Source organism: Carassius carassius, unplaced genomic scaffold (genome assembly GCF_963082965.1).
Source record: "Carassius carassius unplaced genomic scaffold, fCarCar2.1 SCAFFOLD_66, whole genome shotgun sequence".
In the NCBI taxonomy this organism is placed as follows: domain Eukaryota; kingdom Metazoa; phylum Chordata; class Actinopteri; order Cypriniformes; family Cyprinidae; genus Carassius; species Carassius carassius.
In genome coordinates, this window is record NW_026775001.1 from 248604 (window position 1) to 269183 (window position 20580).

Here is a 20580-nt window from a genome sequence, read left to right on the forward strand (position 1 = left end):
CACGTCTTGACTTCTCCAGAAAGTCCTTTTTTTTTTGGAGCGTCCATTCAGGTATAAGTTTGAGGGCTCGTGTACGTGGGTTAAGGGGACCTGCGCGCTGACCCCAAAAAATTTTTGACGGACGCGGCGTCGATGTCTGCCGGCCCACGGGAGACCCCTGACCGGCGCAGGAGGATCAGGACCCCCGAGGGGCCCCGCGGAAGCCCACCCAAATTTGAGGCCCCTACATGCCATTCAGCACTTCTCCACAGGGTGGCGCACGGAGCAGTACACCTCAGGTTTAACCCTTTCGAGTCGATTAACGCGGATACGCGTTTTGAGTCATTTTCTCCTGATAACCCCGAAAAGACCTTAAATTACACTTTCAGTTTTAATCGTACAGATAAGAGCAATACATCAATCGAATCTGTAAAGGGTCTACTTTTTTTTGGATACAGACATAATAACAACAAAACTTTGTGCACTCATAAAATAAAGATAACAAACAAGGTGTGCTGTCTGCAGCCTTTGTCTGCGCTTATCTTCATTTACAAACAAGTCATTAAAATGAACTGTAACTCCGTGAATACTCAACGAAAATACATGGGGGAGATATCTATAGAAAGCTTGACATGTCTATTTTTAAACTAAACAAGTGCCGCCGAAAACAGATATTCTGTGATAAAGTAATCCATATGAAAACAACGCGATGTCTGTTTTTCAAGTCTCCCTTCATTATATCTAATGTGACCACGCCCCCGCGCTGAACGCGCTATTCAGATTCAAACTGAAGCGCGCGGCTTGAATACGCCCATAACAGAAGAAAAAGCAGCGAGACTGTTCTTCAAGTGTTTATTTTACTGTTTGCTTCGCGATGAGAGGAATAAGACATAATTCACCCCAAAAAGATGTCATGTGGTTGAGGATTTGAGAAATGGATTTCCTCAGAAAAAAAGAATGCAGCACTTTATTCAGCAGAGATCATAAACATGAGTAAGTCTCTTTTTATTTATTTATATACTTGTACTAGTTTTCACATAACGTGTAAACATTTTACTAGTTAGACTTATTCCAAATACTTTTTCCAAACTATAATTCCTGACTAAATGTATAGTAATCAAGTGAAACATTATGAAGTTTCAATAACAATATACAATAATATACCATTCAAAAGCTTGATGTAAATAATATAAATGTAACAAATAGATAACTGTCACAAATGTAAAAACATGCTTTTCTTTCAATTTATTCCCCCTAAAAACCCAGAAAAATATTCTCAGCTCTTTTCAACATTAATAATAATGATAATAATAATAACAATAAATGTTTTTTTTTGTAGAAAATAAGATTGTTAAAAGGATTTCTGAAGGTTTGTGTGACTGGAGTCACACAATGATGCCAAACAATTTGTTTGAAAGTCAGCTTTGATTGTTTCTAATAAACTGTTTAACTGCACCCCCAAGTGGATATTAAAATGTGTTGTGGGATAATTAAATATATTCTAAATAAACTACAAACATAAAATTATATAGATTTATTTTGTTCTTGCATTCTTTCTTGTAACTCCTTCCTCTCAGTGGCACAGATGACTGAATGGCTCATTATGCAGCTCATTATGCAGGCCTTTGTCTTCTCAGGTGTAAATCACAATGATATTCATGGTAGTTGACGCCTACTCGCATATGACTTTTACCAACAAAAAGTGTCTTAGAAAATTTAAATCAATATATTGTTCTCTGTGAGTGAGTAAACAAGATGATTTTCACATCATTTAGAAAGAAAAATTCTAGGCTACAAGCTCCAGTTCTCAAAAATCCTGGGAACCATTGTTCTTTATGTGTTTTTTTGCCTTATTCAAGTGTTTAAACATTTTTAGTTTTTCACTAACCACGCATAATATTTTTTTTCTCAAAAACACAATCATGTACATACATGCATTTCTTATATTATTATAGCCCAGTTTGTGCTGATTACAGTGAGATTAGACTTTAGCCATTTAGATATTTATAAGAAACTGAAAAAAGCACAAATGTCAGGACATGACAAAACTTCTCCAGGCCCCAAAAATACCCTTAGACTCCAGAGGGTTAAAACAGTGGCATTTACCCGAATGGGGGGTGTACGATTTTTTTGCCCACGAAACCTATATTTGTCCATTTGACCTTTAAAGTTACAGAATGACCACGGAACCGATGCGGACCCCCATCGGACCCCCATCCCGGGTCCCACGAACCCATTATTTGTCCATTTGACCATTATATTCACACAATGACTGCGGATCATCTGCAGACCCCTTGCGGACCCCCACCCTGGGTCCCACGAACCCCGTATTTGTCCATTTGACCATTATATTCACACAATGACTGCGGATCATCTGCGGACCACTTGCGGACCCCCACCCTGGGTCCCACGAACCCACTATTTGTCCATTTGACCATTATGTTCACACAATGACTGCGGATCATCAGCGGACCACTTGCGGACCCCCACCCTGGGTCCCACGAACCCACTATTTGTCCATTTGACCATTATATTCACGGAATGACCACGGATCACATCTGGAACATTTGCGGACATATCCAAAATTGTGGTGAATGTTAACCAAAATGTCACAGATTTTGCCAAGCTGTAACTCCGCCAAAACGGGGCCAAACTGCACCAAACTCGGGTCAGAGTAAGACCTCCAGAAGGCCTACCGAACACCGATGCCCCCCCATCCATAACACCCCGGGGGGCGGAGTTATTGCCCCACACATTTTTGATAGTCAAATGGAAGGAAGAGACCTAGCAACTTGAAACTCGGTGACTTGATAGCCCTCAAAGGGCCCTCTCTGAAGCCACCTCCCCCAAGTCGATAGACCCCCGGGGGCCAGAGATACGGGCCCGCAAATGCAAAAAGTCCCAAAATTTGACCGGCAATAACTCACCCAAAAAGAGAGGAAAAAACACCAAACTCAGGTCAAAATTAGACCTTTGGGAGCTCTATCCGACTACACCAGCCCCATGTTCCTATGACCCCGGGGGTCCGAGTTACGGCCCCACAAAATGTGGAATTTGAACCGTTATAACTCAGGAACCGGAATACCCAGGAACTCGAGGGTGGTCGCATACGGTAGGCCCCTCGATCTTCTAGGGATCCCCCAAATTTTAGCCTCGGGGTCCACCGCTTCGCGGAGATATTAGCAAAAAAATAGTACCATCCACCCCCCTCATACCAACTCATCCATGCCGGCCAGGGTGCACCCTCCCTGGCTAGAAAAGGCAGCTCGAGGGGGGTGGAATTCGGAAGAAAATTTTTTTTATGAAGCCTAGAGAAAACACTTGTACTGTACTCAGGACACTCAGAGGAATCCATTTTTGTAAGTTTTATCCCATTATACTGTAGAAATATGCATAGAAAAATGTGGTGAATGTTAACCAAAATGTCACAGACTTTGCCAAGCTGTAACTCCGCCAAAACGGGGCCAAACTGCACCAAACTCGGGTCAGAGTAAGAACTCCAGAAGGCCTACCGAACACCGCTGCCCCCCCCATCCATAACACCCCGGGGGCGGAGTTATGGCCCCCCACATTTTTGATAGTCAAATGGAAGGAAGAGACCTAGCGACTTGAAACTTGGTGACTTGATAGCCCTCGAAAGGCCCTCTCTGAAGCCACCTCCCCCAAGTTGATAGACCCCCGGGGGCTAGAGATATGGACCCGCAAATGCAAAAAGTCCCAAAATTTGACCGGCCATAACTCACTCGGAAAGAAGGGAAACAACACCAAACTCTGGTCAAAATTAGACCTTTGGGAGCTCTATCCGACGACACCAGCCCCATGTTCCTATGACCCCGGGCGTCCGAGTTACGGCCCCCCAAAATGTGGGATTTGAACCGTTATAACTCAGGAACCGGACCACCCAGGAACTCGAGGGTGGTCGCATACGGTAGGTAATTTCAGCCCCGGGGTCCACCGCTTCGTGGAGATATTAGCAAGAGAATAGTACCATCCACCCCCCTCGCACCTACTCATCCATGCCGGCCAGGGTGCACCCTCCCCGGCTAGAGAAGGCAGCTCGAGGGGGGTGGAAGTCGGAAGAAAAAATTTTTTATGAGGCCTAGAGAAAACAGTTGTACTGTACTCAGGGCACTCAAAGGAATCCATTTTTGTAAGTTTTATCCCATAATACTGTAGAAATATGCATAGAAAAAATGTTGGATTTTGGTTCATTTGCACCACAAATGTTGCAAGTCTTGCAGTATATTAAATAGCAATATTTTTTATTGTCAGTCTATTTCTCAAATCACTTCTAGTCTAATGAACTACACATGGGGCTATTTCATTTGTCACTTAACAGTTACTTTATTTGAAATCTTCCTAATTCCAATTTATCCATAATGTATTGTAAAATACGTTTTATAAAACAAGAGTGCACACTTTGCAGTCTATTTCTCATTCCACTTTTAGTCCAAACAACTTCAAATGGGACTATTTCCTTGGTCACTGACCAGTCTATTTCTCATTCCACTCATAGTCTAATGAACTACATATGGCACTATTTCATGGATCACTTGCCAGTCTATTTCTCATTAATTTTCTAGTCTAATAAACTACATATGGCACTATTTCCTTGATCACTTGCCAGTCTATTTCTCATTCAAAACTTTTAGTCTAATAAACTACAAAAAGTACTATATCCTTGGTCACTTACCAGTCTATTTCTCATTCCTTTTCTAGTCTAATAAACAATACATTTCACTATTTCAGTCTATTTCTCATTCAACTTCTAGTCTAATAATCAGTTTAACTGGTGATGATGATCGGCCTGAATAAATTTGAAATAGAAGTGTATTAATGTGAAAACATATGGCACTATTTCATGGATCACTTGCCAGTCTATTTCTCAGTAATTTTATAGTCTAATAAACTACATATGGCACTATTTGCCTGATCCCTTGCCAGTCTATTTCTTATTCAAAACTTTTAGTCTAATAAACTACAAAAAGTACTATTTCCTTGGTCACTTACCAGTCAATTTCTCATTCCTTTTCTAGTCTAATAAACAATACATTTCACTATTTCAGTCTATTTCTCATTCAACTTCTAGTCTAATAATCAGTTTAACTGGTTATGATGATCGGCCTGAATACATTTGAAATAGAAGTGTATTTATGTGAAAACATCCTAATTTCAAGTTATTCAAAATATAGTAAAATATGTTTTTATTAAACATTTTATGTATAGAAATACTATATATTTATTATGTATTTATTACATATACCTTTTTATTTACACACACAATATATAAATATGTTTAAATTATTTTTATTACATGTAATATATATGTGTGTGTGTGTGTGTGTGTGTGTGTGTGTGTGTGAGTGTGTGTGAGTGTGTGTAAAGTAATGACACCTTAATTCAATTTCAAATATTTATTGAACTTTTTGTTTTGCAGACATTGTAAAGTCAAAATCAAAAATGCCTCAAAGTTCTGTACAAAAAAACACAATATATAAAAAGTATAATAGGAAACATGCATTATATAAGAAAAATAAAATAAATAAATAAACATGTTCAGAAAGATTCAGAGCAAACTGACATTAACCTTAACTATAACTATTTACAAAAAAAAGAAAAAAGAAAAAAGAAAAATGGAACAGGCTATCAAAACAAATAAAAAGATAACCTTACTTTTTTATCGTAGAAATAAAAGCAGTAGAACAATTATCATAAAAAATATCAAAACAAACAATTTAAATAGCTACATAAATTATTTACGGGATTTTTTTTAAAATTTCTCCAGTCTCTTTTTTTACTTGCTGCACCAGCTTTTTAGACGCTATTTCCTGTGGTGATTTAAGTGGGGAGTTCTTCACCATCAGTCTGCGTCTGAGGACCATCTTCATTAATGTGCTTCTTTCCTTATAGAAATAATAAGAAAGGCAAAGTGTTAGTGAACATGTCTACTTGTCACAAACAGTTAAACCAATCCATGGGAAATTGTACTTACTGAAGCAGATTTCCCAGACTTCTGGCCTTCTTCGGCATCGGGAGGGCTGTCGGAGAGCGTTGGGCTGGTGGATGAGGACTTTTCCTCAGCTGGCATCTTGTGGGGTTTTGTCGTCTTTCTTCTCTTGGCACCTTGCTGCCTTGGACTATCAGCTTCCTCACCCACCACAGCTGTATCAAAGAGGCGACGGTGTTCTGCTGCCTGCTTTGCATTAAGGTTGAGGGCATAAAACCTGTCAGCTGTGGTGGTGTCGTGGCACATGAACTGTGCCACTTTGTGCCTATCTTCCGGGCAGTGAGTGTTCTTAGCCTTTTTGGAGAGAGAACAGCATAGGCAAAGAGTTAGAAAAAAAACACACCAGAAACTCATAAAGCCGGGACAAGTACAGGAATGCTTACATGGGTGGCGATGGCAGTCCTCACATCAGTAAATGTGGGTGTGCCTGGTAACCCCATGCTCGCCCACGCATCCTGAAAATACTTGTTCAAGTTTTTGCAGGAGCTGGCCTTTGAGGTAAAGAAGAAGTAGTTTGCAACTCGTCCCCCTACCAAGTTGGACCGGAGTGAAAGGAATTCCTCAAGCCACCCATACTCCTCCTGGTCCAGGGCCAGCTGGGCTGCACCAAAGGCCTGGTTGGTCTTGTGGGCTGATATCTTTAGAAACAGTGTGAAGTGGCATAAGCTGAGTTTTATTTTAAAGAAAACCATGTGGACAACGAGAGACAGAGAGAAAGAGAACCACTCACATTAATGACAAAGTGGCCTTCTGTAGCTGTCGCACGGGCATCCTCCACCTCTTTAATTGTTAAATTTTGGAACACCCCTCCGTGGTGACCATAAATGCTGGCCCAGTAAGTGGTGAGGTGTCCATAAAAAGACCATTGGTCCTTTTTCTCAGGACTAGTCTTCAGACGATCTTCACAGAAAAAAAGAGAAGCATAAAGGATCACATTGATCGCCAAATAATGAGAGGAGAAAGGATTCAAAAACTTACCCAGAATCTCAGAAATAATTTTTTTGGCAGAGTCCCGGCAAGCTCGCAGTGTGGCTTTAGGGATCAGGCGGGCCTCCTTGGCTTGTTTTACAGCCAGCTCGTGGACTGCCACGCTGCGCTTTACTGGGCGGGTCAAGTTCTGGATTTCCCTCCTAATCCCAATGAAAGCCACACGGGAGAGCCGGCATGTGGGCGGCGGGGTCTCATTAAGATATTTGAGGAACTGTGCCACATTTTTTAGGTAATGGTGCAGAGTTGGCTCTGCAATGTTGCATTTCCTTAAAAAAGACAGCCAGGACCGGACCTTTGCCCTGTTGTCCAAAAACATCAAGCTGGCCAGATTGGTCTGGCCAGCTGACATATATGAAATAAAAATTTTTATTCTAAAAATCTTTGAGGACACATTATTTATTAATTTCGGAGTGGGGTTGATGCCCTCCCAGTGGGCCCTGGACACCTCAATGAGCTGATCTGCAAAAAGAAAGCACAAGAGAAGGACCAGGTGAGTCAGGTCGATAACATAGAGGTAAACACTAACAAACATTATTATTATTATTATTATTATATTAAATTAAATTAAATTAAATATATAATAAACTATATTATACATATATATATATATATATATATATATATATATATATATATATATATATATATATATATATATATATATATATATATATATATATACATACATAATATGTGTGTGTATAAGTATAATTATATTACTATAATTTTCTAGTCTAATAAACTACAAATGGTACTATTTCCTTCGTCACTTATCAGTCTATTTCTCATTTCTCTTGTAGTCTAACAAACTATAAATGGTGCTATTTCCTTGGTTCACTTACCAGTCTATTTCTAATTCAACTTCTAGTCTAATCAACAACAAATGAGATTATTTCCTTGGTTCACTTACCAGTCTATTTCTCAGGTAACTTCTAGTCTAATAATCTACAAATAGGAGATTTATTAATGAAAGTTATTGTATGGTGTTATCAAAGTGACAAGTGTCATACTCACTTAGGGCTGGCACGTGGTCCGGAAAGGGGTATGGTGCATCGGAGGAGTGGGCCTTCTTTGAAGGCCCGGCGACCTCCTCCTCGGGTCCTGTGGCTGGCTCTGCCTCAGGCCTGGTGGCTGGCTCTTCATCTAGTCTGTCAACCTGCGACTCTGAGCACTCCTCCTCCCCAGGGCTGTTGAGGGCCGATAGCAGACTATGTGTTGCCCGTGCAACCTGCCTAGAGGGGGTGGGATTTGACCGCTTCCTCAGCTGCCGGTACCGCCGTGAGAAGCTCTCCCAGAAGCAATGGATAGGAGAAGCTTGCGCTCCTTCACATTCCGCACCTTGTGAAAGACACGAAGGTGTTGGCTTAGCTGATTATAGCCACGAAAGCACAAGGGACAGTCGTCCAAAGCCATATCTACTTTTGTTAAAACACTAAAGGATGAATAGCAAAAGGATGAATGCAAGGGACACTGCCCAAGCATTGGTTACTTATATAACTTTTTAGGTCCCATTTGTAGTCTGTTAATACAACTTTGAGTCTAATACATTAGAGAGCACAATTTGCAGTCTATTTCTCATTACACTTCTAGTTTAATAAACTACAAATTTGACTATTCCTTTGATTCACTCACCAGTCTATTTTCCATTCTTTTTCTAGTCTAATAAACTACAAATGGGACTATTCCCTTGGATCACTTACCAGTCTATTTCTCATTCAACTTCTAGTCTAATAAACTACAAATAGTACTATTTCCTTGGTCACCTACCAGTCTATTTCTCATTCATTTTCTAGTCTGATAAACTACAAATATGACTATTTCCTTGATTCAGTTACCAGTCTATTTTTCATACCACCTCTAGTCTAAGAAACTACAAATGGAACTATTTTCTTGGTCACTTACCAGTCTATTTGTCATTCCACTTTTAGTCTAATAAACTGTAAATTACCTTGGTCCCTTACCAGTCTATTTCCCATTCATTTTCTAGTCTAATGACTAATGACATCCACCCCCCTCGCACCTACTCATCCATGCCGGCCAGGGTGCACTCTCCCCGGCTAGAGAAGGCAGCTTGAGGGGGGTGGAAGTCGGAAGAAAATTTTTTTATGAGGCCTAGAGAAAACACTTGTACTGCACTCAGGGCACTCAGGGAATCCATTTTAGTAAGTTTTATCCCATTATACTGTAGAAATATGCATAGAAAAACGTCAGACCAGGGGGCCGTCTATCCGACGACACTAGCCCCATGTCCCTATGACCCCGGGGGTCAAAACGGCCAAAACGGGGCCAAACTGCACCAAACTCAGGACGGAGTAAGACCTCCAGAAGGCCTACCGAACACCGCTGTCCCCCCATCCATAACACCCCGGGGGGCGAATTTATGGCCCCCCACATTTTTGATAGTCAAATGGAAGGAAGAGACCTAGCGACTTGAAACTCGGTGACTTGATAGCCCTCAAAGGGCCCTCTCTGAAGCCACCTCCCACAAGTCGATAGACCCCGGGGGCCAGAGATACGGGCCCGCAAATGCAAAAAGTCCCAAAATTTGACCGGCCATAACTCACCCAAAGAGAGGGGAAAAAACACCAAACTCTGGTCAAAATTAGACCTTTGGGAGCTCTATCCGACGACACTAGCCCCATGTCCCTATGACCCCGGGGGTCCGAGTTACGGCCCCCCAAAATGTGGAATTTGAACCGTTATAACTCAGGAACTGGACCACCCAGGAACTCGAGGATGGTCGCATACGGTAGGCCCCTCGACCCCTAGGGATCCCCCGAATTTAGCAAAAAAATAGTACCGTCCACCCCCCTCGTACCTACTCATCCATGCCGGCCAGGGTGCACGCTCCCTGGCTAGAAAAGGCAGCTCGAGGGGGGTGGAAGTCGGAAGAAATTTTTTTATGAGGCCTAGAGAAAACAGTTGTACTGTACTCAGGGCACTCAGAGGAATCCATTTTTGTAAGTTTTATCCCATAATACTGTAGAATTTGCATAAAAATGAGCGTTGAATTTTGGCACACATGTGCACCACATGTGGTGCGTATCTCACTTTTCATTAAATAGCAACTGTATTTGCAACAAGGAATGAGATCTGCCATGCAGTGGTGTATTGCGAACTTTTTTCCTGATGCGCCCTCCTGGGGTCTTGGACTCTTCCACGAATGATGCACCCACCTGAGGTCTTTCACAGACGAGGTGATGCACCGAATCAGGTTTGTTTGGTTAAAGAGAGTCATCTAAAACCGGCGTTGGGAAGCCCCGGCCCATGAGCTTGGCAGTTTCCAGGCCAGTAACGGAAGGCACCCATCCTTCCTTTCCTGGAGGGGGGCTAACCGTTGGTGTGGACGGTAGAGACGCAAATCATACCTCTGGCTGACCGCCTGGGCCTTCATACTTACCTGGCAGGGGAGACACCATGATCAAGAAGGCGGTTCACCCAGGGCGAGGCTTGCCCATTGCACTCCGGCCATGCTGACCCCTGCGAATTCCCCAAATGCGGGAATCTCGACTGCATAATTTATGGTAGTGGGGGACTGCGTTCGCGCTCTCCCCTGAAATTGTTGGTGAAACAAAGCAGAAGAGGTTTTTTTTGCGTTTTGCGTTTTTTTTTGCGTTTCAGAATGGGGAGTTCTGTCACATGCGAGGTATGTGTTGTGCGCCTGTGAAACAAAGTCAGTTACGCTCTTGAAAAATCGGACCCTGGTGGGTGGTTCAGTTCGAATATAGCACAGACCTTACTTTGAAAGTCGATTGGACTGACTGCAGCCTAGCTGTAGCTGTCTCCATGTTGTTTGGTTGTCCTTTTTCAATTGGTATTAATTTTGTTGTCGCTTACAGCGCCACCGAGTGGCCTGTCGCAGCGCCCTTTTTCACCTGGCCTCTGACTGAGCCCCTGCACAGGTGTGCCGATTTGGGTGAAGGGATCTCATTCCTTCCTGGAGTTATAGCCATTCGAGCCATCTCGGACACGCCACCTTAGCACGTTTTGAGGTCCCCTCGCCAAGGTGAATGGAAATTTCCACTTTTTTGGGATGATTATTGACAGGCAGACTCCAAAGAAGCTTTCTGTGCTGCTTTGGGTGGGACTGGGCCAAATACCTGGCGGCGCTAGGTTGCAAAAGAAGGTTTTCGACAAAATCCCAAATCCCCGAAATTCCATCAGAGCGACGAGCCAATCTGAGACCTGCGTCTGGTTCGGCTCGAGCCAAGGATTCCCATGACATAAGGCACGTGGCTCTGCGACGAACCGTTTGGGAATTACGAGCGATGCAGTACTTTCCGTCGCTGCAGTGCCAGCGTCAGGCCGAGCGTGACGAGGCCCGGTGACGTTGCAGACAGGGGAGGGTACTACCATCCCCCAGCGTTTTTAGGTCCCCCAGACTTACCAAAGCCGAGATGGGCATCGCCGTGTCCGGCTTCCTCCCCGCTGCGTCTTAGCGGCATCGCTTCACGGCCTTTTGGCTAAGATCACATATCTTGTCGGACGGTTGAGACTGCGATCGCCTCTTGGAGGTTTCCTGACTAGAGATCTTTTTATATCTTGAGTCACACAACTTCGAGAGGTACATTGAACTCTGCTGCTTCGGGCTAAAACAAGTTTTAAGGTAAGGTATTTTAATTATTTATTTGGTTATTTATTATTGTATTTATTGTTGTTTTAAGTTTTTAGAATGTTGGTGCCTCCACCATGTCGGCTGCCCCTGCCGGCGTGCGGAGGCACCACAGCGTGCGTTTTTTATTCAGGCAGGTTGAGGGGAAGCTCCTTGGAATGTCCCGTATAGCTGATCCAAAAGACCTTAGCTTTTAGATCTGACGACCTGAATTGTTTGATGACTCTGCCCTTGAACAAAGGATTTGATGTCAGTTTTAAAACCGCTTCCCTGCTTAATGACTTTTGGCAAAGGTTTGATTCAGTTAAAGCCCAGTTCTCCATGTTCACTGTCGAGAAACTTTCTGATAACACACTTAAAACTGTGATTGTAAGGATGTTCAATGAAACAGTGACTGGAGATGATATTTATGTTTGGTTGGGTAGATTTTGCACTGTTCGAGGCCAGCCTGTCAAAGTGTTAGATGAAGATGGCATTTGGACATGCTCCTGGCGAATTCCCATTAAACAATGGGAAGACGCTGGGGGCTACCAGGGCCTGAAACATCTGCCTTCCATGATTGTGCTCGGAGAGAGCAGAGGCTACATACCAAACTCTGCAGGAAGGGTTGCAGGTTTGGTCATCTCGCTGAAGCATGCCAAGAGTTAGTATGTGGGAAGTGTAGAGAAATTGGTCACAGTTTGATTATTGTACCAATTTCAGACGGTGCAATCTTTGTGGAGAAACAAACCACCTCTACAGAGACTGCCCTAAAAGTTTTGCCAACGAGCTCAAAATGGCCGCCCCACATGGGCAACAAACGAATGAACAAAGGAAAGAGGAGGCGGTCCCTGAGGTTTTGGCGGGAATTTCAAATTCCCAGCCGGCCTCAGGGATTGGGCAGGAAGGAGGAAGTGGGACGGCCACAGGGGCGGAGGCAACGGAACAGGAAATGGTCATGGAAGGAGAGGAAAGTGAGGAAAAAACCAATTCCTCACTAGTAACAGTTTCGGATGGGGTGCAGGAATCTACCGGGAGTGAGACAGAGTGTTCACTCCCTAACGCTCAGGTGCAAAAAAGACCCGCGGGGTCTCCTCTGATTGTAACGGAGGAGAAAAAATCTAGGGCAGCATATAAGCTTGATAGTATCGATTCGGTAGATCTGGAGCGCATGTGGCCCCTAGAGTCCCCTAATGAGGTATCTTTTTGCACATTAAGCTAACAGCATCGTCGCCAAAAGAGCCACAAGAGGTTTCCTCTGTGGCCTCTGATGCGACAGGCATTTGCCCTCCTGATCCCAGCTCGTCTGAGGAAAAGGAAAGGCAAATGCAACAAGATATAACATGATTTTAATCGTATCTTTGTAGGCTTTTTACTGTCTTCTGTTTTAAATGTCTTATACCTTTTTAACCCTACTGCTCATGGCCCTCACCATCTCTACTATCAATGTAAGAAGTGTGAGGTCCACCATTAGAGCACAGAGTATTTTGTCCCTTTTAAAATCTTTTAAGTCAGATTTGTTTTTATTACAAGAGTGTTCTCTGCCCTTTTTAACTAGGTACAAGAAAATGGAGGAGCTATGGTCCGCAGGAGCCTCCATATGGAGCGGATCAAATTTTAACAAAAATGACGGAGTTGCGGTTTTAATTAATAATCCTAACATCTTGGTGAAGGGCAGCACTGTGGTGAGGCAATGCCGGGCACTTTTAGTAAATCTGACCTTTTTAGACAGGGATTTTAATGTTCTTAATGTATATGGTTTTACGGAAAAGAATGAAAGATATGAGCTTTTAGAAGACTTGCAACCCCACATGCTAGGTAGGGCCCCCCTAATGGTAGCAGGGGATTTTAATTGTGTTTTATCCAAAACAGACAGGAAAAGGGTAGGGGAGGATTTTAGAGTGGACAAAACGTCGGTGTTATTGCAGGGTTTAGTCAGAGATTTTAATTTAGTCGACTGTTTTAAAATTTTGCATCAAAGAGAGGAGGGCTTCACCTGGTTCAGTGGTGATAGTACCAAAGCCTCTCGAATCGACTACGTTTTTACAAGGGACTGCCCGCCGACCGATGCTACATTAACCCCCCTCTTTTTCTCTGATCACATAATGCTGTCTTGCACCCTTTCACTGCCCATGGGTGTGACGGTAGGGGGAGGGCTGTGGAAGCTGAACTGTTCCCTGTTGGAAGACAAGGATATAGTTTTAGAATATAGGGAACAGTTCAGCCAATGGCAGACCCTCCAAGACTTTTACGATACACGTGCACAGTGGTGGGAGATGGTAAAGGACCGGACAAGACAGTTTTTTAGAAAGATAGGGAAAGAAAAGAAGAGTAGGGAAAAGAAACGCATGTTGGGGTTGCAGAAAAGACTACAAAGGTATTTTAATCTTTTAAATAATGGTTTTGATTTTATCGACGAAATTCAGGAAGTAAAAAAAGAAATGTCAGTTTTAGCCAATATAAAAAGTAAAGGGGTCCTTTTAAGAAGTAAAGAGAGAGAAATAGAAAAAGGCGAAAAGTGTACCAGATATTTTTTTAAGAAAATAATAACAAGGGGTGGGGGATTAACCAGGGTTAAAACAGGGGATAGGGAGGTTAACACAACAAAAGAGATTTTAGAGGATGTGGAAAAATTTTATGGGGCATTATATAGTTTTAAAAAGGTACACTTTGACACTGCAAAAGAAGTTTTAAATTTTATTGAGGAAAGGGTTGACTGTCAAAATGAGATTTTAACCCAAGATTTTAACATCTTAGAAATCCAAAAAGCACTTGGAGGTTTTAAGAAGGGGAAGTCCCCAGGAGTGGATGGACTTCCCCTAGAGTTTTGTCTAACATTTTGGGACATTTTAGGACAAGAGCTTTTGACAGTTTTTAAAGAGTTTGAGACCCTCGACATACTTCCAGACAGTTTTAGAATAGGGATAGTTTCTTTACTTCACAAAAAAGGTGACCGGACTGACCACCTGAGGTCTTTCACAGACGAGGTGATGCACCGAATCAGGTTTGTTTGGTTAAAGAGAGTCATCTAAAACCGGCGTTGGGAAGCCCCGGCCCATGAGCTTGGCAGTTTCCAGGCCAGTAACGGAAGGCACCCATCCTTCCTTTCCTGGAGGGGGGCTAACCGTTGGTGTGGACGGTAGAGACGCAAATCATACCTCTGGCTGACCGCCTGGGCCTTCATACTTACCTGGCAGGGGAGACACCATGATCAAGAAGGCGGTTCACCCAGGGCGAGGCTTGCCCATTGCACTCCGGCCATGCTGACCCCTGCGAATTCCCCAAATGCGGGAATCTCGACTGCATAATTTATGGTAGTGGGGGACTGCGTTCGCGCTCTCCCCTGAAATTGTTGGTGAAACAAAGCAGAAGAGGTTTTTTTTGCGTTTTGCGTTTTTTTTTGCGTTTCAGAATGGGGAGTTCTGTCACATGCGAGGTATGTGTTGTGCGCCTGTGAAACAAAGTCAGTTACGCTCTTGAAAAATCGGACCCTGGTGGGTGGTTCAGTTCGAATATAGCACAGACCTTACTTTGAAAGTCGATTGGACTGACTGCAGCCTAGCTGTAGCTGTCTCCATGTTGTTTGGTTGTCCTTTTTCAATTGGTATTAATTTTGTTGTCGCTTACAGCGCCACCGAGTGGCCTGTCGCAGCGCCCTTTTTCACCTGGCCTCTGACTGAGCCCCTGCACAGGTGTGCCGATTTGGGTGAAGGGATCTCATTCCTTCCTGGAGTTATAGCCATTCGAGCCATCTCGGACACGCCACCTTAGCACGTTTTGAGGTCCCCTCGCCAAGGTGAATGGAAATTTCCACTTTTTTGGGATGATTATTGACAGGCAGACTCCAAAGAAGCTTTCTGTGCTGCTTTGGGTGGGACTGGGCCAAATACCTGGCGGCGCTAGGTTGCAAAAGAAGGTTTTCGACAAAATCCCAAATCCCCGAAATTCCATCAGAGCGACGAGCCAATCTGAGACCTGCGTCTGGTTCGGCTCGAGCCAAGGATTCCCATGACATAAGGCACGTGGCTCTGCGACGAACCGTTTGGGAATTACGAGCGATGCAGTACTTTCCGTCGCTGCAGTGCCAGCGTCAGGCCGAGCGTGACGAGGCCCGGTGACGTTGCAGACAGGGGAGGGTACTACCATCCCCCAGCGTTTTTAGGTCCCCCAGACTTACCAAAGCCGAGATGGGCATCGCCGTGTCCGGCTTCCTCCCCGCTGCGTCTTAGCGGCATCGCTTCACGGCCTTTTGGCTAAGATCACATATCTTGTCGGACGGTTGAGACTGCGATCGCCTCTTGGAGGTTTCCTGACTAGAGATCTTTTTATATCTTGAGTCACACAACTTCGAGAGGTACATTGAACTCTGCTGCTTCGGGCTAAAACAAGTTTTAAGGTAAGGTATTTTAATTATTTATTTGGTTATTTATTATTGTATTTATTGTTGTTTTAAGTTTTTAGAATGTTGGTGCCTCCACCATGTCGGCTGCCCCTGCCGGCGTGCGGAGGCACCACAGCGTGCGTTTTTTATTCAGGCAGGTTGAGGGGAAGCTCCTTGGAATGTCCCGTATAGCTGATCCAAAAGACCTTAGCTTTTAGATCTGACGACCTGAATTGTTTGATGACTCTGCCCTTGAACAAAGGATTTGATGTCAGTTTTAAAACCGCTTCCCTGCTTAATGACTTTTGGCAAAGGTTTGATTCAGTTAAAGCCCAGTTCTCCATGTTCACTGTCGAGAAACTTTCTGATAACACACTTAAAACTGTGATTGTAAGGATGTTCAATGAAACAGTGACTGGAGATGATATTTATGTTTGGTTGGGTAGATTTTGCACTGTTCGAGGCCAGCCTGTCAAAGTGTTAGATGAAGATGGCATTTGGACATGCTCCTGGCGAATTCCCATTAAACAATGGGAAGACGCTGGGGGCTACCAGGGCCTGAAACATCTGCCTTCCATGATTGTGCTCGGAGAGAGCAGAGGCTACATACCAAACTCTGCAGGAAGGGTTGCAGGTTTGGTCATCTCGCTGAAGCATGCCAAGAGTTAGTATGTGGGAAGTGTAGAGAAATTGGTCACAGTTTGATTATTGTACCAATTTCAGACGGTGCAATCTTTGTGGAGAAACAAACCACCTCTACAGAGACTGCCCTAAAAGTTTTGCCAACGAGCTCAAAATGGCCGCCCCACATGGGCAACAAACGAATGAACAAAGGAAAGAGGAGGCGGTCCCTGAGGTTTTGGCGGGAATTTCAAATTCCCAGCCGGCCTCAGGGATTGGGCAGGAAGGAGGAAGTGGGACGGCCACAGGGGCGGAGGCAACGGAACAGGAAATGGTCATTGAAGGAGAGGAAAGTGAGGAAAAAACCAATTCCTCACTAGTAACAGTTTCGGATGGGGTGCAGGAATCTACCGGGAGTGAGACTGAGTGTTCACTCCCTAACGCTCAGGTGCAAAAAAGACCCGCGGGGTCTCCTCTGATTGTAACGGAGGAGAAAAAATCTAGGGCAGCATATAAGCTTGATAGTATCGATTCGGTAGATCTGGAGCGCATGTGGCCCCTAGAGTCCCCTAATGAGGTATCTTTTTGCACATTAAGCTAACAGCATCGTCGCCAAAAGAGCGACTTAAAAAAAACTGGAGACCCATAACACTTTTAAATTTTGATTATAAACTTTTTAGCAAAATTTTAGCAACACGCATGTCAACGGCTTTAGAGGACGTGATTCACCCGGATCAAGCTTGTTCTGTGCCCGGAAGAAAGATAACAGACAGCCTAGTACTGATCAGAGACGCCATCTGTTATGCGAGAGACAGAAATATTCGGCTAGTAGTCCTAAATTTAGACTTTGAAAAAGCATTTGACCGAGTCTCGCACCAGTACCTTTTTCAGGTACTGCAAAAAATGGGTTTTCCAACAAAGAGGTTTGTAGCCAGGGTGGGACTGCTGTACAAGGGACTAGTCAGCAAATTCCTTGTAAACGGGCATCTTTCCAAAACTGTGAACATACACAGTGGTGTCCATCAGGGATGTCCTTTATCTCCTATCCTGTATGTGGCTTGTATCGAGCCACTGGCACAGATCTTGAGAAAGGATAAATGGGTCAAAGGACTGGACGTTCCTGGGACGGGTGGACTGACAGCGACTTGTGCCTTATACATGGGCGATGTTACTCTTTTAACCACGGACATTTTATCTATACGAAGATCACTGGACTTCACTGACTGGTACGGTCGGGCCTCGGGCGCCAAACTCAATAGAAACAAGTCTGAGGCCCAGCTCTTCGGGCCGTGGGGGGACGTGGACACAGGAGGACTTTAAAATTTTAGGTGTTAAATTTGATAAAGAGGGTGGAGGACGGGAAAACTGGACTGACTTGCTAGGGAAAGTTAGGAAAAGACTAGGGTTTTGGGAACTAAGACAGTTGACGATTGAAGGTAAAATTTTTATTTTTAAATATGTGATTTTACCTCTGATTTTACTTGTCTGTTCTGTTTTTAGCCCCCCTCGGTGGTTCCTGGTGAAACTGGAGAGGGCGGTGTTTTACTTCCTGTGGGGGTCCAAGTGGGAGTGCCTGAAGAGGGAGACAGTCAAGAAAAGGCCAGAGAACGTTGGAAAAGGCCTCCCAGACCCCCACCTGTTTTTAGGCAGCCGCTTCACCGCCTTGCACATCAGTTATGCCATGACCCCATCCAAAGAAAACAAGACGGCTGCAATGGCGCTATTTTGGATGGGGTCTTACCTAAGAACTTTGAAAATTTTACCAGTAGATTTGAAAACCCCAGTGTCTTTTAACTTGCCTAAAGACTACAGTTTTATAAAAAAGTTTTTAAAGAAATACCTTTTAGAGAGTGAAGATGTCACCATTTAACTAAACACAAGTCTCTCATTTCTGTTGTGCAGGACCGGAAACCGGTAAGAGTCCAGTTCCGGGCCTCACACTAAGTGAGGCCAAACAAGTTTGGCGGAATGCGGCTCACCCTGCTCTCCAGAACAGGCACAAGGACTTATCGTGGATGGTGGCTCATGAGATCCTCCCTGTCAGGGCGGTTATGCACTCCAGAGGCATGGCCAAAAACCCCATCTGCCCTCGGTCCGGCTGCAATTCCCCGGAGACCGCCCACCACCTGCTCTGGGACTGCAGCACTGCGCGGGACCTGTGGGCCAAGACCGGCTCCCCGTGTATTTCCCGTGCCTACCAGCAGGTGGGGCCCAGTTCGGGTACCAGCTCGCCATCCTTGGCGTGGGCCGGGGCTTGAAGGACTTGACGGCACAGAAATTTACCTCGCTCTGGCTCACCCTCAACGTCATCAAGGATGCCATCTGGGCCACCAGAAACCTGCTGGTGGGGAAGCGCGTTACGGTAACCCTCCATGCATGCGAGCTAAAGGTAACATCAAGGCTGCAGGGGTACCGGACGACGATATTCGGACGGGGGGGCCGGGGTCGCACAGAGAGGGTCCCGGCAGGCACCGACCCTGGCTGCCCGTAGATGCACCCTAACCATTCTGGCTACGGGAACAGCGGGCCAGCGGGCCGGAGGAGAGGGGATCTCCGCTGAGCCCGTAAAGTAGCATCTCATGTCCCTGTTCTGGAGAGTGGGGTGAAGACCGACTTGATGAGGACTCACCCCCGGTCTTGCACAACAGATGGTTTTTTTTATTGGTTTTTATCCAATAAATTGGTTTTTATGGTGTTTTATCAATGAAATTGGTTTTATTAACATGCATATGAGGCTTGTTTGCTTTTTTAAATTTGTATTTTACTTTTGAAACCGATCGCACCTTTTAAACACACCTCAAATATGGACTTTTAAAAACAAGCAAAACACTGTGGTTTTAATCAAATGTTTTTTAACAATGATTGTTTCTTTCATTTTACCATGTGTATTTATTATATATAATATGGCTTGTTTTAATGTGTGCTTGAAAAGAAAAATGTGTGTGAAAGTAAAAATGCAAATGGAAAAAATGTAACTGTTGACAATAAAACTTTTTCGAAAGAAAAAAAATCTGTTCTTATCAGTTTAATATCTGATACGTCCCCCATCCGGGGACTACATATTAAATGGATTTTTAGATCATGGAGCTGGAGCCGGGGCTTGCTCCGTCCACTCCAAGCATCGGCCTGGTATTGCAGTGTCTCCAGGAACGGTGTGCTTTCCCTTTTTGGGGATTGCCGTTTATTGTGTCGAATAGCAGAACAAGGAATGAGATCTGCCATGCTGTGGTGTATTGCAAACTTTTTTCCTGATGCGCCCTCCTGGGGTCTTGGACTCTTCCACGAACGATGCACCCACCTGAGGTCTTTCACAGACGAGGTGATGCATCGAATCAGGTGTGTTTGGTTAAAGAGAGTCATCTAAAACCGGCGTTGGGAAGCACCGGCCCATGAGCTTGGCAGTTTCCAGGCCAGTAACGGAAGGCACCCGTCCTTCCTTTCCTGGAGGGGGGCTAACCATTGGTGTGGACGGTAGAGACGCAAATCATACCTCTGGCTGATCGCCTGGGCCTTCATACTTACCTGGCAAGGGATACACCATGATCAAGAAGGCGGTTCACCCAGGGCGAGGCTTGGCCATTGCACTCCGGCCATGCTGACCCCTGCGAATTCCCCAAATGCGGGAATCTCGACTGCATAATTTATGGTAGTGGGGGACTGCGTTCGCGCTCTCCCCTGAAATTGTTGGTGAAACAAAGCAGAAGAGGTTTTTTCCAGGTTTTTTTTTTTTTTTGCATTTCAGAATGGGGAGTTCTACCACATGCGAGGTATGTGTTGTGCGCCTGTGAAACAACGCTTTCACCGATTTTTACGCTCTTGAAAAATCGGACCCTGGTGGGTGGTTCAGTTCGAATATAGCACAGACCTTACTTTGAAAGTCCATTGGACTGACTGCAGCCTAGCTGTAGCTGTCTCCATGTTGTTTGGTTGTCCTTTTTCAATTGGTATTAATTTTGTTGTCGCTTACAGCGCCACCGAGTGGCCTGTCGCAGCGCCCTTTTTCACCTTGCT

The 20580-nt window shown here is 44.4% G+C and overlaps 3 non-coding genes and 1 pseudogene across 3 annotated transcripts; all 4 read left to right on the forward strand.

Annotated features, from left to right (window-relative positions):
- Positions 1–10368: 10368 nt before the first annotated feature.
- LOC132134075 (U1 spliceosomal RNA) lies at positions 10369–10532 on the forward strand. The gene has a single exon (XR_009429360.1). It is a non-coding gene; the product is annotated as a U1 spliceosomal RNA (small nuclear RNA).
- Positions 10533–14749: 4217 nt separating this feature from the next.
- On the forward strand, positions 14750–14913 carry LOC132134087 (U1 spliceosomal RNA). Its single transcript, XR_009429361.1, has one exon. It is a non-coding gene; the product is annotated as a U1 spliceosomal RNA (small nuclear RNA).
- Positions 14914–19555: 4642 nt separating this feature from the next.
- LOC132134069 (U2 spliceosomal RNA) lies at positions 19556–19732 on the forward strand (annotated as a pseudogene).
- A 351-nt stretch (positions 19733–20083) lies between these two features.
- Positions 20084–20247, forward strand: LOC132134133 (U1 spliceosomal RNA). The gene has a single exon (XR_009429398.1). It is a non-coding gene; the product is annotated as a U1 spliceosomal RNA (small nuclear RNA).
- Positions 20248–20580: the final 333 nt, after the last annotated feature.